Here is a 14,689-nt window from a genome sequence, read left to right as displayed (position 1 = left end):
ATATGAATCTCCATATGAATCTGATCACTGAATCTCCTCCTGTATCTAACATGAAATCCAAGCAGGTTGCAGTTGAAACAGAAAAGGACACAGTTCTACAGAAGGTCATCAAGAATCTGAATGAAGGATGGCCTAGAGGTGAATGTCAGCCATGCTACAACATCAGAGTTAAGCTGGGTATTTTTCAATGGGCTTCTACTCAGACAGAGTGGAATTATCATTCCTCAATCACTTCAACAAGTGATGCTGAAAAGGGTGCATGAGGAAAGGAAAAATACAAGAGGTGGGCCAGAACTGCTGCTTATTGTCCAGGATAAATGTTGACACTGACAGGATGGTTTACAGCTATGAGACCTGTTTGAAGCATCACACAAAAGCAAATAAAGGAACCCATGATGATAACTAACCTACCAGCAGAACCATGCCAGAAAGTTGGGACTGATCTGTTCCACATGGATGGAAATAATTACTTCCTGGTTATTAATTATCTATTGAACTATCTGGAGATTGTGCTGCTTCCTAACATACCTGCTGTTTATGTGAACAAATATAAGAAATCAATCTTTGCAAGACATGGAATTCCTCAAATTGTCTACAGTGACAATAGACCATGAAACAACTGTAGAGAATTCCAGAGCTTTTCAGGAGTATGATTTTCAACAAGTTCTCCAAATCCACAGTCAAATGATAAAGCAGAGAAATGAGTTCACATTGTTAAACAGTTTCTCAATAATGCACTAGACAGTGGCTCAGTTCTGTATCTAACTCTATTGAGCTTCTTCACTTGAACATGGCATGTCACCCACTGAGATTTTGATGGGACATAGACCACATTTCCCTACTCTGCAGACCTAAACAAGAACAGAGTTACTGAAGATGTCGAATAGAAACAAAAGCATCTGCAATGGAGACAGTCAGTAAGAAGCTTAGGGCCACTGGCATAACATGACACAGTGAGACTCGGAAATTCCAAAACTTGGGACAAAAAGGCTGGAGGAAGTAAATCCTAGATCCTACACTGTTAGAACAGAAGGAATCAAAAGAGCCTGCTGAAAATGCAAGAGACACCGCAGGAACAGACAAATGCAGAAGATCTAGCCTGCACAGCAACAGAGGAAACACCAACAATGCTGGGCAGTAGTGGACCAGCAGGGCCAACACAAGCACCTGTATTAAAAAGCATCTGACAGATTGAATGTATAAAAGAAAAAGATCTGCACACTTATAAAGTTTGTGCTGCTGATGTTGGGTTTACCTTTGTATTGAACTTTAAATTGAAATGAATACTGTATTAATGTGTCATGTTGTTAGATTAAAAATCTCAAGGAAAGGGGATTTAATGATAGAGTGCTAGTGATCTCCCTGACCACTAGAGGGAGTCGGAAACTAGGTTGTTGTTGCATGATTAGATTCAAGATTGATGCCTCCACACAGTCATGAGTTCTATAGCTTATAAAGTATACTGGTAGTTGTTTTAAAATACCCCAAGTAACTTTATTACAATAAAAGGAACATCACATGCAAGTTATAGAAAGAGTTTCAACACAGTCAGTAGTGTCAAGTGTACTATGAAGGAGGTAGTAAATGTGATTTTCCATTTCTGAAATATGACTTGATAGAATGTCTAGCTTTTCAAATTTGCATAAATGTAAACCACCATTACAAACACTTGCATGTAAAATTCCATCATGTGAATTCAGGCCTCTATAATGTCAGACCTCTATAATTGCATTATTTGCTTTTTGCAGAATAGCCTTAGAAGACACTACGGGAATAAGATAATAATGTTAGTATTTATAAACATAACTTTCTGTTTTGGATTTATCCTGCTCACCAGTAAATCTTTTATCCATATGGCAAGTTTACAGAATCCAACTCAATACATTGAGCCTCATCCTTTGCCATACCAAGATATTTTTCAGTCTTGCCACTCTTGCCTTTAAGAATATCTCAATAGATGATGTCTGATCTGCACATTCTGATTATATTTCAGGTTTCCAATATCTGCAATTTTTCCTCATTTTTGATATCTATCCATTTCTTAAATTGATCAAGGCTTTTCTGAGGCTGATCTAATTTTATCACCCCACCCCACCCCCACCATTTCCAGATAATTCTGTCAACTCTGCAAATGACATTGTCTTTGTAATGCGCGTCGAAAGAACCAAAGACTTGTTGATCCAAACCAAGACTTTTATTAACTAAAAGACTGGAGCATATCACAAGTAGGTTGACCAGTCCAGAATGACCTGGTCTAGCTAGGAGCAATCCTTTAAGATCTGCCAGTAGGTGTGGCTACACTCTCAGCCAATCACAGTCATCCTACACTACCATCTGTTCATATACACATTGGTGATTGAATCTGTACTATCACAGTCTTGTCACAATATGAAATAAAAATCAGATTACTTTTTCTTATTTTGTTAAAGCGTCCTGTAGACTCTTGTAAAATTGGGGTGCAATCCCTTGCTAATACTTTGTAACACACCTGTAATATTTATGAATGTGTTCAGCATAACTTCCAATTTTGCAGGTGACATAAAATATTGGAAATATAGTTAACGATGAAGAGGTCACTAATAGACTTCCACAAGATATAGACCAGCAGATGGAATGGGCAGATAGGTGAAGGATCATATTCTATCCAAAAAACTGTAAAATTGAATATTCCAATGGGGAGAATGAGACAGACTACTTGAGTTCTAAAAGGGACACTGGAGCAGAAGCACGGCTGGAGGTATGCTTATATATGTTGTTGAAAGTGGCAGTTTAGATTGAGAAAGTGGTTAAAAAAGCATATGGGATCCTGGACTTTGTAATTTGGAACATAAAGAACAGGAGCAGCATTCTTGTAATGAATTGTAATGAATAATGCATTGGTTTGTCCACAACTGGAATATTGTTTCCAATATGAGCTCCACACTTCAGGAAAAATGTATGGGCCTCGGGGATTTATTGGTAAGATTTTAGGGATATAGGGCTTTAAAGGCAAAATGGTGGCACCAACTTGGATTGTTTTATCTGGAGCATCAGAGGCTGAGGAGAGACCTGATAGAAATTTATAAAATTATGAGAGGCATTGATAGGGTTGATTTCAAGAGAAGCGATGTGATGGTGAGGGTTGATAAGACACTGGAGAGCCCTCACTTGGAGAAATGTGAGCAGTTTGGGGCTCATCGTTTAAGAAAAGTGCTGAGGTTGGGGAGGTTTCAATGGAGGTTTGCTAGGATGGTTCCAGGAATGAAGGGTTATCATATGAGGTGTGTTTGATAGCTCTTGGCCTGCATACATTGGAATTTAGGATAATGAGGGGGATCTCATTCAACATTTTGAATGTTGGCAAGCATGACAGAGTAAATGTAGAAAGGTTGTTTCCCATGGTGGGAGAGTCTAGGACAAGCGGGCACAACTTCAGGATAGAAAGGCATCTGCTTAGAACAGAAATGCAAAGGAATTTCTTCAGCCAGATGGTAGTAAACCTGTGGAATTTAATGTCACAGGCAGTTGTGGAGGTCAGGTAATTGGGTGTATTTAAGGCAGAGATTGGTAGGTTCTTTATTAGCCAGGGCATCAAAGATTATGGGGAGAAGGCCAGACATTGGGACTGAGTGGGGAAATGGATCAGCTCATGATTAAATTGAGGTGCAGATTCAATGGGCTGAATACCCTATATTGGCTCCTATGTCTTATGGTCTTATAATAGACAGAATCCTTTCACCAGGATAAAAATATCAGATACTAAAGTCATGCCTTTAAGGTGAAGGTGGTAGGAGGGGGCAGCAAAAGTTTAAACAAGATGTGTGACGCAACTTTTTTCCATAAAGAGTGCTAGATGCCTGCAGCACTCAAATCTAAAGTACGAAATATCAATACTAACACTGGTCATATGGGTGTCTTTGGGTGCCATAAACTTGTGGGCCAGAAAAGCTTGAAACCGTGCTGTTTTTAAATTTTAAATTTTAAATAAAACAGTGAAAGAACGACTCCATAATTTAGTTCAGATATCCTAAAACACTACATACCATATTTAAAGAATAATCAGTCTTTTTCTGCAAGGAGGGAAAACATGGGTAACTTTTCAACGGGTACCCAGCAAATTCCCTTAGAGATTGATCAGATAAATGACTTGATGATCTATTCTAGATATGTTTAAAAGGTAACTGTGGTCAAAACAGCAGACCAATTAGACAAGAGTTTAGTCTGACATTACATTTTCAAGGTTTCACTTCTAACTGACTTGAAGTCAGTTTTATCCTATTTTCCTATTAGTCCTATTAGTCTTGAAATGTCAGCCTGGATTACAGATTCACTGGATTATTGGCCTGGAGAAGACAACTTTTATTTTGTTTAGAAGACCTGTCTACAATGAATTAAAAAAACAGTTGGCTACAATTGTGAAATTATACTTTTGAATGGGTTGTCAATTTATTAAAATTTCATACATTTAATCACATTTGTAAACCTAAATTAATGGCTGAAGATTGTTACATGATGTGCCCGTTTGTAGCTAATTTAATGCAAATTGGACTTTATAAATGCCATTATTAAACAATTTAAACTTAACCTGTTTAAAACAAATCTTTAATTCTGTCTTTTGCTTGCTTGGATTTTCTACCTGTAACACAAATAAGACAGAGAGTAAATTAGCAGTAGACAGTTATTAAAATGTAAGCAGTAGATTTGACTAAGTGATGAGAATGAATCCCCGAAGAGGTCTGTATTCGTAAACACTCATTTAAATATCAATGTCACATTGTGCATCTCCCTTAAAGGAAATGTTATCTATTAATAATTCTAAGCATAGGTACAAGTACATTCTGTGTTAGGATAAAGGGAACAAGATAATTTTCCTGTTGATACCCATGGGAATTTCAGTGAGCATATCTGACAACAAATTACTGACATGTGCAAAGAGGGATGAATTGAAATTTATCGAAGATGGCAAAACTGCAGTGACAAATTGTGATCTATATCTTTACAGCATAAAGTTATAGGTCACAAAACATTTGGTTACCACCAGTTTATTTAATTTTCCACCTCCTCAAAGGTATAAACTGAACCTGTTTTACACTGATTATAAAAAGATACTACTCAAGAAATTGCTTTTCAATGAAGATTTTTTCCAAGGGGTCCATGTGAAATAGAATTCCTAAATAACTTATAAGTTATTAAAACCTTCGAGAAAGGAGGAGCAGAAAATGTGGCATGGAATTGGTTTTATTGCAAATATTAGTAAGCAATACTCATTGTGAAAATATTCCACACTTTGCTAGAAGAAAATCATCATTATAAAAAACAGTTTCATTTAACAATGGATTAAAACTATAGGAACTGGCAATCCTGTGCTGTCCCTTAAACCTTCTACCATTCAATGTATTCTTCATTGATCCTGTTGTTTAATCAACTTTCCTGCCAAATCCCTGTATTCAGTTATTTTGTTAATGCCCAAAACTCTTGCAATCTGACTTGAAGTCACACAACAATTGAGCATCTATAGTGACGTTGGATTGAGAATTCCATAGATTTATTACCCTGAGTCAGGCCAATAAACATTATATCTTGTGACCCTGCCATTTACTGCTAGACATTCCAGCCAGCAGAAGCAATGCCCCCACCTCCCCTGTCAATCCTTCTCAGTCTCAGTCAATTCTCAATGAGATTGCCTCTCTTTGATCTATACTAACTCAGGAAGATTATTATAACATGCAGCTGCTCAACATTGGACAACCCCCCACATCCCTGGAATTGATCGAGTGAATCTATTCTGCGGTGTCTCCCAGGGAGATCAAACTTAAACACATTTCTCTGTGTGATTTCACCAAAGTGCAATACTTCTTAACTTATCGACTGTACCCCTCTGCTATAAAGGTCAACGTACCACATGCTTTGTTGTACTTGCAAGTTTATTTTCAAATGAAATCAAATAAAATACAGTTAACACAGTGAATGAACAAACAATAAATATTTATATGAAAATCATCGACAAAGTAATTGGACAGCTGCAGGACGATTATAGTAAATTAGATATTGCCATTCATTTTCACTTGCATGTGCATCTTGACAAAAGCATGAATTCAAAGAAAATTCTGAACCAATAATTTTGTGCACTGGGGTATTGCACCTAGGGATCTGGAAATGTGTTAACATGTGATACCCTCGTAATCAACTAAGTGAATGATTTTTTTTTTAAATTGCAGATTCTGAAAAGATAGAGCAAATGCAGAAAATGCTGGAATAATCAGTCAGCATTCAGTAAGAAGAGAAACAGGGTTAATATTTCAGGTTGAAGCCCTTTCTCAAAGTTTGGGAGGAGAAACAGTCCTGAAGGAAGGACCTCAAAATTGAAACACTGTGTTCCCCTTTTCATTGATGCAGTTTGATCTTGCTGAGTATTTCCAGCATTCTCTGTTTTTGGGGTTTGACTGTGTTTTTTTCTTCTTATTGTCTCTGGCTCTTCTGACCAATTTCTGGCAAGGCTCAGGTAAAGCTGCCTTGCATCGGGTATCCTGATCTATAGCAGTTTCTGAAAACACCCATAATATCCAGGATCGCCAATCCACACTGACACTCGCCCAAGTAACAAATCAATTTTAGAATTCTCACCATGGTTTTATATCACTCACGTTCGGGATCTGGACGTTGCTGATAAGGCCAGTATTTATTACACATTCTTGAGTCCCCTTGAGAAGGTAGCTGTGAGCTGTCTGTTTGAAACATTGCAGGCCTTCTTACCAGTTATCAGTTCATATCTGAGCCTTGCCTTGGTCTTGCTATGTGCAGGCATGGGCTGCTTCATATGCTGAAGAAATCAAAGATTCAGAGCTTTCAATTGAATTTTCCTCCTTCCCTTTACTCCTCAAATGTATTTGTCACCTTCCACCTTTGGCCATTTAAACCACCCTGAAATTACTTGCTGCACAATTGGCATACAGCGTAAGGAGTTGACAAGGCTGCAATAGACAGGTTATCTTTGAAGCCTGTTCAAATCTATACTGATCAGCATTTCAACACAATAGCAACTCTGTAACCAAAATGGCACTGGAGCATTGCAACATTTGGAGCAGATCTTCTCCTTACATTCATAAGATTGTTCTGCCCTTTTATATCTGTTCTATTTAAGTGTGGGCCAAATTGCCTACATAACACTTGAAACAAAGTTTTCACTGTATCATAGTACATGTCACAATAAACAATTCAATTCAACTTGCGAATGAGAAATGCACAGATTCTACTTTAGAGTTTGTGACAGTGCAGACTGCCAGAGCATTCTTTTGTAAATAATTTTTCAGACCATGAGATATAGAAGTAGAAGTAGGCCGTTCAACCTAGCGAGTCCACCATTCCATCATGAACTGATCCATCCTCCCACTCAGCCTCACTCCCCTGCCTTCTCCCCATAACCTTTGATACCCCTTGACTATTCAGATACTTATCAATCTCTGCCTTAAATATTCCCAACGATCTGATCTTGACTACCACCTATGGTAGCAAATTCCAGAGCTTCACTACTTTCTGGATACAAAAAAAAATCCTCTGCATCTGTTTTAAATGGGCACACCTCAAGCCTGAAGTTGTTCCCCCTTGTCCTAGTCTCCCTTACCATTGAAAATAACTTTGCCATATTACTCTGCCCAGGCCTTTCATCATTCAGAACGTTTCTCTGGTATCCCCTTATTCTTCTGAAATACTCATCATATGCTAATCCCTTATATTATAGGAATTTTCTTGTGAATTTTCTCTTAACCCTCTCCAATGCCAGAACTTTCTTTCTAAAAATACGAATCCAGAACTATACCACATACTTAATTAACAAAATAGAGAGAATGCAGAGAAGGTTCACGAGAATGTTGACAGGATTTCAGGGTCTGAGTTACAGGGAAAGGTTGTGCAGACTGGGGCTTTTTTCTCTGGAGCGTAGAAGATTGAGAGGGGACTTGATAGAGGTGTTTAAGATTTTAAAAGGGACAGACAGAGTAAATGTGGATAGGCTTTTTCAATTAAGAAAGGGGGAGATTCAAACTAGAGGACATGGTTTAAGATTGAAGGAGGAAAATTATAAGGGGAACATGAGGGGAAATTTCTTTATGCAGAGGGTGATGGGGATGTGGAATGAGCTTCCTGCAGACATGGTCGAGGCGGGATCATTGGTTACATTTAAGGAAAGACTGGATCATTACATGGATAGGAGGGGACTAGAGGGGTATGGTCCGGGTGCTGGTCAGTGGGACTAGGAGGGTGGGGATTTGCTACGGCATGGACTAGTAGGGCCGAACTGGCCTATTCTGTGCTGTAAGTGGTTATATGGTTATATGGTAAGTGAGGTCTCACCAGTGCCATATAAAGCCTCTTATATCTTATTCCTCTAGGTAGGAATGCCAACATTGCATTCATCTTCTTCACCAACAATTCAACTTGGAGATTAACATTTCGGATACCCTGCACGAGGACACCCAAGTCCATTTGCACCTCCTAATTTTGAATTTTATCCCCATCCAAATAAGAATCTGCCCTTTTATTCCTTGTAGCAAAGTGCATGACTATACAATTTCCAGCATTGTACTTGCGACTTCTTTGTTCATCCTCCTAATCTATCTGTTTCTCTGCAGCCTGTCCATTTCATCCTCACTACCTGCCTTTCCACCCATCTTTGTACCATCTGCAAACTTACCCACAATCTAAATCATTAACATATAATACAAAGAAGTTTCCCCAACACCAACCCCTGTGGAACACCACTGGCAAAGAGTAGCCCATCAGAATAAGATCCCTTTATTCCCACTCTCTGTTTCCTATTGATCAGCCCAATTTCACAAGTTTTAATGGGCATCAGCAAGGCCTGCAGTGACATTTAATATCCCAAGAGATGAAAGTCCAATTTCTAAACAACAAAGTGTTATTTTTCAGATCACTGCAATGAAAATAATACATCATGTTTCACATTGTGGGAGTTTTATGTGCAAAGTTAAATAAAAATCCTGTCTAAAAATAAAGAGAATTTCTCAAAGGGTGCTTAAACGAAAGGAAATGAGCATAAAAAATCTTCATTTCTGGAATGGGCTACCTATTCAACGTCAGATGAATATTTTCTTCTCACCTGTGGTATTCATTCTGCAGTTGACGTGGACATTACCCCTCCATAAATCTTCATCCGCGAAGCCAAGCCAAAGAAAGAAAGAAGGATGCTGGAATGTACACATCACATTGCAAAAGGACTGCTGCAATAAGTAAATAGAGAAGCAATGAAATGCATGGAAAGGTGGTGCTGGATAGTGCTGTGAGTTGAGTCAGTGTAAGATACAATATGGCGCTGAAGGGTTAGTGGAGGTTGAACCACAGAATGAGGTTGAGTCTACACATGCCTAGTTTTCCTGATCTGAATTCTGTATTAAACCTTGCCCCAGGCTGCATGAATGACCTGAGTACAAACTCCTGCTTTGTCCTTTCTAATTCCCCCTGACCATGACTTCATGATGAGAGCCAGAAGTTTCTTCCTCCAGTGATAATCCAAAGTTCTACTTGGCTTCTTGTGTGGGTATCAAAGATTCCAGGTCACTAATTCAAAGAAAATTAGATGAACCATACTTGGTATACTCTTAAAATTTAACTTTGAATCAAAATCTCCAGGACATAGTGTAGAAATTCAGTTATTTAGTCCCATTGTTTGATAGTGTCATGTTTTTAAAAATTGCTTCCTTGTCTTTCTCCCACTGATGTTCATTAACACTCTCCACCAGATTGTGCTTTGCTTCAGATTTCAGCATCTGTAGTTTCCCATGTGTCTCAAAGAGATAATACTCTTTGTAGAACACAATTACAAAGATTTCAAGTCAAATAGTGTCATTCTAGAAATGATACTACATTTGCCTGGATGAATCTTCTTCTGCATCAGTTATGGATATAATGGCGTAATTCTTTGCATGACACCGTTTGACAAGATATGCTGAGAGATTTTTGGTAAATCACAGAAATTTGGCAGAACTTATAATAATTACTATTGCAAATACACAAGTAAATATAGTAAGTATAAGTTAGAAATCAAAACTTTCTGCTTCTTGTAAAAGACAGATTTTAGTAATAAATCTATTTAAGTAACCAGACTTGGTTTTAATCCGCACTTGATGAACAAAACCTTTCTTGTCTGAAACTGTTTCCATGATTCTACCCAGTAACCAAGAATTTCTTGGTGAAGAATCATCCATGATAATTATAATGTTTCCTCATGCAAAACTGTGTTTAGCTTTAGACCATTTTTGTCATTCTTGTAATAACAAAAAATATTCTTTAATCCATTTTTTCCAAAATAAATCTGCAAATGGGGGTTCATCAGGTGAAACTCTGTCCTGTGGCAAAATTGCTATTTGTTGTTGTACAGATTTAGCATTTGCATGTCAACAATTAACACATTTTGATATAATTCTTTTGTTCAATGTTGAAGCACCAAGTATCCAATATTTCTGGTACATTTCTGATAACATGATTACAACCACCATGACCTGTTTACTTATGTATATGTCAAACAATCAAATCAGATTTATGAAATTCCTTAGCTAATATAATTGGATGTTTCACTTCTGGAATTATTGCTTTTTCCAATCTTCATGCTACTCTCAATACATCATTTACAAGAATAGGATTTAGCTTGGAAACACAGCTTGTTTTTGTAACATTCAGATTCTTCTTCAATTTTGATATCTCGTTATCAAAAACACTTTTTTCTGACGAAAACGAATGATTTCCAATTCAGCATTCGTCAACTCATCAACAGCTCTTTCGAGTCTTCAGTCTCTCTTTCTTAACATTATTTAAAAGCATAGTTTTTAAACTAAGAATCCATGCTAGTGCCTTTTTCAAATGAAACCATGAAGAGTGATAGTACATTAATTGAGTGATCAGATCATTTTGATTAGATATTTGAATGGTATTTACATTAATGTTTTGGATTTCAGTATCCTCCATTGAAATTTCTTTTAACTCTTAAAGATTTTGAGGCCACTCTTCTTGAGATCGCAAAAGAAATTGAGGACAGTACACCCATGTGTTGGTTCTTTTCAAAAAGATTGAACTTTTAATCCACATTAGAATAGTGGTTGGTATTTCCACCTGTCACGTGGGAGACCAGGGTTCAATTCCCCAACAGGGAACCAAATGTAAAAGTTAAAACTTTGTGTTTTGATTCTTAGTTAATTCTGTGCCTGACTCTTTATGAGAACTATTGTTTGTAGTGTACCATAGTGACTATGATGTAATATGTCATAATATCTGCCCAGCCACTAACAGCTTGCTCATTATTCTTCAAGATATGAAGGAAGCATGAGCTTGAGAAATTTTTCTTAGAATTTTGTATCTCTTTAAAGTTTGTGTAACTCTTTAAAAGCTTTTTTATTTCCTTTTTATATCTTCTTCTTTGGCTTGGCTTCGCGGACGAAGATTTATGGAGGGGGTAAAAAGTCCACGTCAGCTGCAGGCTCGTTTGTGGCTGACCAGTCCGATGCGGGACAGGCAGACACGATTGCAGCGGTTGCAAGGGAAAATTGGTTGGTTGGGGTTGGGTGTTGGGTTTTTCCTCCTTTGCCTTTTGTCAGTGAGGTGGGCTCTGCGGTCTTCTTCAAAGGAGGCTGCTGCCCGCCAAACTGTGAGGCGCCAAGATGCACGGTTTGAGGCGTTATCAGCCCACTGGCGGTGGTCAATGTGGCAGGCACCAAGAGATTTCTTTAGGCAGTCCTTGTACCTTTTCTTTGGTGCACCTCTGTCACGGTGGCCAGTGGAGAGCTCGCCATATAATACGATCTTGGGAAGGCGATGGTCCTCCATTCTGGAGACGTGACCCATCCAGCGCAGCTGGATCTTCAGCAGCGTGGACTCGATGCTGTCGACCTCTGCCATCTCGAGTACCTCGACGTTAGGGGTGTGAGCGCTCCAATGGATGTTGAGGATGGAGCGGAGACAACGCTGGTGGAAGCGTTCTAGGAGCCGTAGGTGGTGCCGGTAGAGGACCCATGATTCGGAGCCGAACAGGAGTGTGGGTATGACAACGGCTCTGTATACGCTTATCTTTGTGAGGTTTTTCAGTTGGTTGTTTTTCCAGACTCTTGTGTAGTCTTCCAAAGGCGCTATTTGCCTTGGCGAGTCTGTTGTCTATCTCATTGTCGATCCTTGCATCTGATGAAATGGTGCAGCCGAGATAGGTAAACTGGTTGACCGTTTTGAGTTTTGTGTGCCCGATGGAGATGTGGGGGGGCTGGTAGTCATGGTGGGGAGCTGGCTGATGGAGGACCTCAGTTTTCTTCAGGCTGACTTCCAGGCCAAACATTTTGGCAGTTTCCGCAAAGCAGGACGTCAAGCGCTGAAGAGCTGGCTCTGAATGGGCAACTAAAGCGGCATCATCTGCAAAGAGTAGTTCACGGACAAGTTTCTCTTGTGTCTTGGTGTGAGCTTGCAGGCGCCTCAGATTGAAGAGACTGCCATCCGTGCGGTACCGGATGTAAACAGCGTCTTCATTGTTGGGGTCTTTCATGGCTTGGTTCAGCATCATGCTGAAGAAGATTGAAATCTTCTTTAAGATTATATCTTAAATATACAGTAAATGCTTTGTTATTCATCATTATGAAAGCGAATGCAAAGCTATGCAAAATGTTTATCCGTTTTATTAAAAAATTGAAGCTACATAAAATAACAGTCAGAGAGTTGGATTTATTGCATTAAAGAGATCTAAATTTGAAATGTCACAGCTCATGATTTGGAAGCTGATACTTTGAAATTAGGATATATTAGAATAAGGAAAGTGTTGTCTATAGAACTCAGCAGGTGTCATTGTGTTCATAGAAGGTAAAGATATATAACTAATATTTTGGACCTGAGCCCTTCTTCAAGGTATAAATATAAAGCAGACAGGCATGTCAATTAAAAGGCTGGGGAGAAGGAAATAATAGTTCGGGAAAGAGTGCAGGGCAACATAAAAGAGATGCTAATTGGATATGGCTAGGAGGACAAGAGAGAGGAAAGATCTATTCTCTCCTTGGGGAGGGAAAAGGGTTTGACTCTCTAAAGGCAAAGCTGGGGAGGAAAGGGCAGAGGGAAAAGGAATGATAGAGAGAGAGAGAGACAGCAGAAGAAAGGCATAATAGTGCTAAATGAATGGGGTGGATAAGAAGAAAGCAAAGAATTTGATGTTAATGTGTCAGTGCCATTCAATTGGAGGGTGTCCAGATGGTCTTGTTCCTCCAATTTGCAGGTGGTCTCAGTCTGGCAGTGCATGAGACCATGGAGAGACATGTTGACTAAGAATAGGATAGGGAAATGAAATGCTTGGCCACAAGGAGACTTTTGTGTTTTACTGAAAGGTATTTGGTCTCATTATTTAGAAAGATGACTGACTTTTGTCACAATGGCAGCCCAGACAATTTTTCATTGTTTTTCTTGGTCTGCAGGAACACAAGTGAAATGAGGTAATCTTGAATTCTATCTTATGTAGGCCCCATTAAATATTTTTTTTTCTTGTTCATGCTTCCTATGGTCCAGAAGCTCATTGTCTCTACCCACTTGTTTTTTTTAAATTTTTCACATTGTGAACCATATCAATCAAAATACATACCAACATTTCCCTCTTAAATCTACACAGTGGCATTTCCTCCACCCCCCTTCCCTCCCCCCTTCCCACCCCGTCCAAACCCATTTAATGTTGAACATATCTTCTTCTTTGGCTTGGCTTCACGGAAGAAGATTTATGGAGGGGTAAAGTCCACGTCAGCTGCAGGCTCGTTTGTGGCTGACAAGACCGATGCGGGACAGGCAGACACGGTTGCAGCGGTTGCAAGGGAATATTGGTTGGTTGGGGTTGGGTGTTGGATTTTTCTCCTTTGTCTTTTGTCAGTGAGGTAGGCTCTGCGGTCTTCTTCAAAGGAGGTTGCTGCCCGCCGAACTGTGAGGCACCAAGATGCATGGTTTGAGGCGATATCAGCCCACTGGCGGTGGTCAATGTGCAGGCATCAAGGGATTTCTTTAGGCAGTCCTTGTACCTCTTCTTTGGTGCACCTCTGTCTCAGTGGCCAGTGGAGAGCTCACCATATAACACGATCTTGGGAAGGCGATGGCCCTCCATTCTGGAGATGTGACCTACCCAGCGCAGTTGGATCATCAGCACCGTGGATTCAATGCTGTCGGCCTCTGCCATCTCGAGTACTTCGATGTTGGTGATGAAGTCGCTCCAATGAATGTTGAGGATGGAGCAGAGACAACGCTGGTGGAAGCGTTCTAGGAGCCGTAGGTGATGCCGGTAGAGGACCCATGATTCGGAGCCGAACAGGAGTGTGGGTATGACAACGGCTCTGTATACGCTAATCTTTGTGAGGTTTTTCAGTTGGTTGTTTTTCCAGACTCTTTTGTGTAGTCTTCCAAAGGCGCTATTTGCCTTGACGAGTCTGTTGCCCATCTCGTTGTCGATCCTTGCATCCGATGAAATGGTGCAGCCGAGATAGGTAAACTGGTTGAGCGTTTTGAGTTTTGTGTGCCTGATGGAGATGTAGGGGGGCTAGTAGTCATGGTAGAGAGCTGGCTGATGGAGGACCTCAGTTTTCTTCAGGCTGACTTCTAGGCCAAACATATACAATACAATAAAACCATTAAACAATGTCATCACACAATGAAAATAAACAAGAAAATTGTGTCATCTGCTTTTGCACATTGGATCAAG

At 39.4% G+C, this 14,689-nt stretch overlaps 1 long non-coding RNA gene across 2 annotated transcripts in view; it reads right to left on the bottom strand.

The window, feature by feature from the left end:
• The window catches only part of LOC138737668 (uncharacterized), a 171,523-nt gene that overhangs the window by 59,344 nt on the left and 97,490 nt on the right, over positions 1–14,689 (bottom strand). The window contains exon 3 of one of the 2 annotated variants that reach the window (XR_011341127.1): positions 4,565–4,615. This is a non-coding gene — a long non-coding RNA (uncharacterized lncRNA). Of the gene's footprint in view, positions 1–4,425; positions 4,616–14,689 lie in introns of those variants that run through there. The other variant, XR_011341124.1, reaches the window with a different exon arrangement.

The sequence above is a fragment of the Narcine bancroftii genome, chromosome 6, assembly GCF_036971445.1.
Source record: "Narcine bancroftii isolate sNarBan1 chromosome 6, sNarBan1.hap1, whole genome shotgun sequence".
In the NCBI taxonomy this organism is placed as follows: Eukaryota; Metazoa; Chordata; class Chondrichthyes; order Torpediniformes; family Narcinidae; genus Narcine; species Narcine bancroftii.
Note: the sequence above shows the minus strand (reverse complement) of the source record. Positions and strands in the feature narration are given on the sequence as shown.